Here is a 5,510-nt window from a genome sequence, read left to right on the forward strand (position 1 = left end):
AAAAGACAAAAAAAGGAAAGAAAGAAACATAAAACATGGAAATAAATGAACCAAGTGTTCAAATCAGTACTAAAAATAATAACAGAGCAGGCCAGGCACAGTGGCTCATTCCTGAAATCCCAGCACTTTGGGGCTGAGGTGGGTGGATCACTTGAGTTCAGGAGTTCAGTACCAGTCTGGTCAACATGGTGAAACCCCATCTCTCCTAAAAATACAAAAATTAGGCTGGGTGCGGTGGCTCACGCCTGTAATCCCAGCACTTTGGGAGGCTGAGGCAGGCAGATCACAAGGTCAGGAGTTCCAGACCAGCCTGGTCAACATGGGGAAACCCCATCTCTACTTAAAATACAAAATAAATAAATAAATAAATAAATAAATTAGACAGGCGTGGTGGCGGGCACCTGTAATCCCGGCTACTCAGGAGGCTGAGGCAGGAGAATCACTTGAACCTGGGAGGTGGAGGTTGCAGTGAGCGAGATGGCCCCACTGCATTCCAGCCCGGGCGACAGTGTGAGACTCCGTCTCAAAAAAACCCCAAAACACAAAAATTAGCCAAGTGTGGTGACCCTCTCCTGTAGTCCCAGCTACTCGGGAGGCTGAGGGAGGAGAATCACTTGAGCCTGGGAGGCGAGGTTGCAGTGAGCTGAGATGGCGCCACCGCACTCCAGCCTGGGGGAGAGAGTGAGACTCCGTCTCAATAAACAAACAAACAAACAGAGCAAAACCGAAATGAGGAGGGAACGTGAGACAGGAGTGCGAGCTGAGAGTCAGCACAGGGCGAGGCAGGGACAGGAGTGCGAGCTGGGAGTCGGCACAGGGCAAGGCAGGGACGCTCCTCAGAGGCAGAAGCTGGTTCCTTACAGAGGTGGAAATAAAGAAGCCGACTCTGGGGAGACTGGAGAAGAACAGAAACGCAGCAGGCAGAAATTAATACTGCGGATGGAAGCAGAAACAAAACAAAATGTGAGCTGCTCCAAATCGGCGGCGGAGCGAGTTCTGGAAGAGCGGCGGTGTGGGAACCTCCGGTGCCTTCCTCTCCCAGCTGCAGCTGCGTTCCCAGGCAGGCTTCCCCGGCAGCCAGGCACAGAGGCCCAGGACTCCGCCAGGGGTGGGTGCGTTCCCCTTCTTGGAGGGAGTGTGACCCACAGGCCCCACGGAAAGGCAGTGCCATCCCCGTGACATTCCACAAGGCCCCGCTGGCCGGCCCCTGATCTGCCCCTAGAGAGCAGCAAGCAGGCAATGCCCTGAAGCCTGAGACCCGGGCACGCCGGCCTTTGCCCCAAGGAGGCTGGGGACAGACAGGCTTCCTCCAGGCTTCTCAGCAGGAGATGAGCAAAACGTCCACAGAGCCAGTGACTGCGGGACCCACGACAATCGGGTCACTCCTGCAGGGAGGAGCAGTACCTGGACCTGAGCCCGGGGACGGGCAAGGGAACGCAGCTAGCGAGCGGCCCACAGAGCGGAAACCAGAGCGCCGCGACGGCAACGGAGGCCACCGCGGGCGCCAAACGCGCCCCTTGAGGACAGGCGGCCACGGCACAAAAGCAGACTGGGCTCGGAAACACGTGCTTTACAAACGGGGAAATGAGTGAGACCATGCAGGAAAGACCGCAGCTAGACAGAAGGTGAAGGCCACTGCGAAGAGGAAGCTCGCAGCCAGAGCTGAGTGAGAGCCCGCAGGCGGGAGGGGGCAGGGCGCGCGGGAGCCTTCCCGGCAAACCCAGGGCGTTCCAGGAGCAGCCAGGCGCACGGGTGGAGGACAGGAGACCAAGAACGGCATAACATTTCCCCGAGCAGAAGGAACGCGCAAGCGCTCACACATTCAGGCAAAGCAGGTGAGGAGAGACACAGGCCTGCCCATCCTGGAAAGCTCTTGGACTTAAAAGATGAAAATAAATGATCCTGGAAAGATCTCGAAAGATCAAGAATATAAAGCTTTTTTTTTTTATTGTTGTGTTTTGTTTTGTTTTGTTTTTAAATAAAACGAACTTCTAAATGCTGCCAGAAAGGAAGAACAAGCATCCATGAATTGTTCGGGAAAAAAAAGGCTGATATCCAAGAGTGCGGCACTGGGCCAGGAACAGAACAAAGTGAAGTGACCTAGGGGCAGACAAGCGCCCATCCAACGAGAGGAGCCAGTGAGAGGCGCTCACCAGGAAGCGGATGGGCGGGGGCTTGGCACTGAGCACAGTCAGGTCCAAGGGAAGATGCATAGGAGTGATCCTGCAGAGATGGCAGCGAGTGGCAACGGAATCCCCCTGCATTGAGAGAATAAACCTCCGGGCTCTGGTTCTGTTTGGAGTCTGTTGGTGGGGTTAGGGGTGAGTTAGGGGAGGGCACTGCCACCAGCCTTTGGGTATATTTCTCCTGCTGTTCACTATGTGTAATAGACAAATGCCAACAAGAAGAGAAGAGGCCAGGCACAGTCGGCGGCTCATGCCTGGAATTCCAGCACTTTGGGAGGCCAAGCAAGGCAGGAGGATCATCTGAGCCTAGGAGTTTGAGACCAGCCTAGGCAACATAGGGAGTTTCTGTCTCTAAACAAAACAAACAAACAAAAAATTACCTGGGCATGGTGGTGCACGTCTGTGGCAGCAGCTACTCAGGAGGCTGAGGTGGGATTGCCTGAGCCTGAGATATCAAGGCTACAGTGAGCTGTGATTGCGCTACTGCACTCCAGCCTAGGCAACAGAGAAGGACAGTGTCTCATAAAAGAAAAAAAAAAAAAAAGGAGAAGAAAAGCTTCCCGGACCTGCCCACACCATGGTGTCCAACAGGTGACTGGGACCCCATGTCCTCTGGCCGGTTCTCACCAGGGCCTCATGGGACTTTCTTGCTGGGGCCTGATCTGAAATGCACCGCTTCTTCAGATGGCTGAGGGTTTCTGCCCACTGAACCTTTGGCAATGCCAGGCGAGATGGGCAGCTCCAGCCCCACCATCACTGGCATCCTCTGGGCAGGTGCTCAGTGTTCCCTAGGGCCCAGGAGCGAGCCAGATGCCGCCTTTACTTTTGTAGGCAAATTAGAACTTTTTAACTTCTGCCCATCTCTCTTTTGTCTGTACAGTGTGATAGTCTTGCTAACCTACTGCTGGATGAGTGAGTCTGGCTGTCACCAAGCAGCAGGTGCACCGTCCCATGGGAGAGGCAGGGGGTGGACGCACAGAACTCCGGGGTTCTCTGGGCACCCTCTAGTGCTTCCAGGCCTGTGAATTGGCACAGCAGGAACACAGATCTCCAAGGTGCACAGCCGGGGGCTCAGAACCCTGAAGGTCGGTGCTATCCCACTGGAGAAGCGACCTAGTCCAGCTGAGCCCCTGGCCAGCGGCGAGGAGGAAAGGATGGACATCTGCCATGACTGACACTGACTACCGCAGCTGGAGCTTCGCCCAGCCGAAGAATGTTTCAGTTCTAAGACTTCTGTCTTTTTTGTTTTTTTTTAGAAATTATCACAGGCAAATGTTACCTTGAAGACTCGGTGGCAGCTAAGTGTGAGCTCAGTGTGGGGCATGAGTGTTCTGAAGCTGCCAGGGCTGGACTGCAGCGGGTGCCATGGGGTCCGTCATAGTCCCCTGGGTCTTGCCATTGCAGGCCACGCCGGCCACATTTCCACCGCACTTAAAAAGCCAACTGTTATGCATGAACTAGAATAACACACAGAAGACTTAGTGAAACTGAGTGTTTCACTCAGTGTTCTCAGCTCCTCTCTCTCGAAGGTTCGTCTTTCCACCGAAGCTGCCCTGCCCTGCAGCAGCAGGAAGTGCCAGGAATTAGTGCCCTATGGAAGCATCCCCATCCCATGACAGGCTGGAGCTGGTATAAACCATGACAACACCAGGGACTGAGCCCCAGTGGGTCGCAAGTGGTCATCTTGATGCTGGACCCCTCACCAGCGGCCTTCCCTGCCGATGTCACCTCCCCCACCCTACCAGAGTCTCCCAGGACCACCTCCTATGTAAACCACTTGAGCTTCCGTCTGTCTCATCTGCTTCTGGGGGACTCACACTAGAAAAACAAAATTAATTATTTTTTGCAATATGGAGTGGTGTGATTTGAAATCCTTCCATGGATAATGACTGCTTGCTTATGTCTTTAAAAACATTTTTTTATTTTCTTGAGACAGAGTTTTGCTGTTGCCCAGGCTGGTCTCAAACTCCTAGGCTCAAGCGATCCTCCCATCTCAGCATCCTGAGGAACTGGGACTACAGGTACCCGCCACCACGGCTGACTCCAGCATCTTTGTTTTCCGAATATTGAGTCCAGACATGGAGTTAGACCACAGCAGGCATGCGGATTACACCCTCTAGCAAGAAGGACACCATTGACAGACATGTAGACTTAGGCTGTACCAGGCCTGTATACCAGGGGGTGCATTGTGAGTAGGTAGGTGTGTGTGCGGGTGTGAGACTGTGTGTGTGTGTGAGAGAGGGAGAGCATGTGGCAGTGTGTGTGTGCATGTGTGAGAGCATGTATAGGTGTGTGTAGGGGTGTGTGTGTGTGTGCATATGTGTGTGCATGTGTGAGATTGTGTGTAGATGTGTGCCCAGTCCTCACAGCAACCTTGCTGGCGAGTGCTCCTGTGGTCCTCCTTTTACGAACAAAGAAACAGAGGTTAGGCACTTTCCGGAAGGCTGGTGACCCACGAGCCCCGCGTCACACTTCTCGGTCTGCCTGGGGCCCTTGCTCTCAGCCTGGACACTCGGCCCCTAGTGAACAAGTCATGTCAGAGAGAACCCGTCTGGTGCCCCGTCTCCAGGATACATGTGTCCCTTTGTACATATATTTAAAAATTCATTTTGAAAGAACGCAAAAGCTCCACTGCCCTCCTTCGCCTCTGTGATTTCTTGATTTTCAAACACTGAAAGGCTCATTTTGCTCCTGGAGAGATTCTGCTCGGTGCCTCTGCCATGCTTGGGTTGGGAGTGAAAGTGTTCCTGACTTATTCGGGACACTGTCCTCAAATATTTGAGATGTTGGGTGTCTGTGAAGGCCCCATGGTTATGAGCCATGGGGAGAGGCTTCATGTGACTCGGTGACCGGAGAGTTTGTGGGTGGAATTGGGGGGTGCTGAGCTTGGAAGGGGAAGTCGCATGGGGCCGGGGCTCTTGGGAGCAGAAACGAATCATGGGGCCCACGTCTGCCAGGACAGAGCCCCCCACCTCGAGGGCTACATTCCCAGGGCTACAGGTCCATGGTCCACCCATCACAAGGTGGCCAGGACATTGGATGGAAAAGGCAGATGAATGGACCAACAGCTCAGGCAGGGATGCAGGGAAACCCACAGTTACCCATGCCAGGCCCTCCAAGTGGGCAGGAACGTACTTCCCAGCTTCTCATGTGCCTATCTCCTGCCAGCATCATCCCTGCACCCACGCTCAGCGCTCTGCAGTCCAATCTCTGTCTTTCCCAAGGAGACTCTCCCCACTGCTTAGATGTATCAAAAATCCTTTTCCACCAGGTAAATATTTTTACTATTTATTTATTCTTTCCTCTTTTTACAAATAGAGATGA

The sequence above is a fragment of the Mandrillus leucophaeus genome, unplaced genomic scaffold, assembly GCF_000951045.1.
Source record: "Mandrillus leucophaeus isolate KB7577 unplaced genomic scaffold, Mleu.le_1.0 Scaffold271, whole genome shotgun sequence".
NCBI lineage: Eukaryota > Metazoa > Chordata > Mammalia > Primates > Cercopithecidae > Mandrillus > Mandrillus leucophaeus.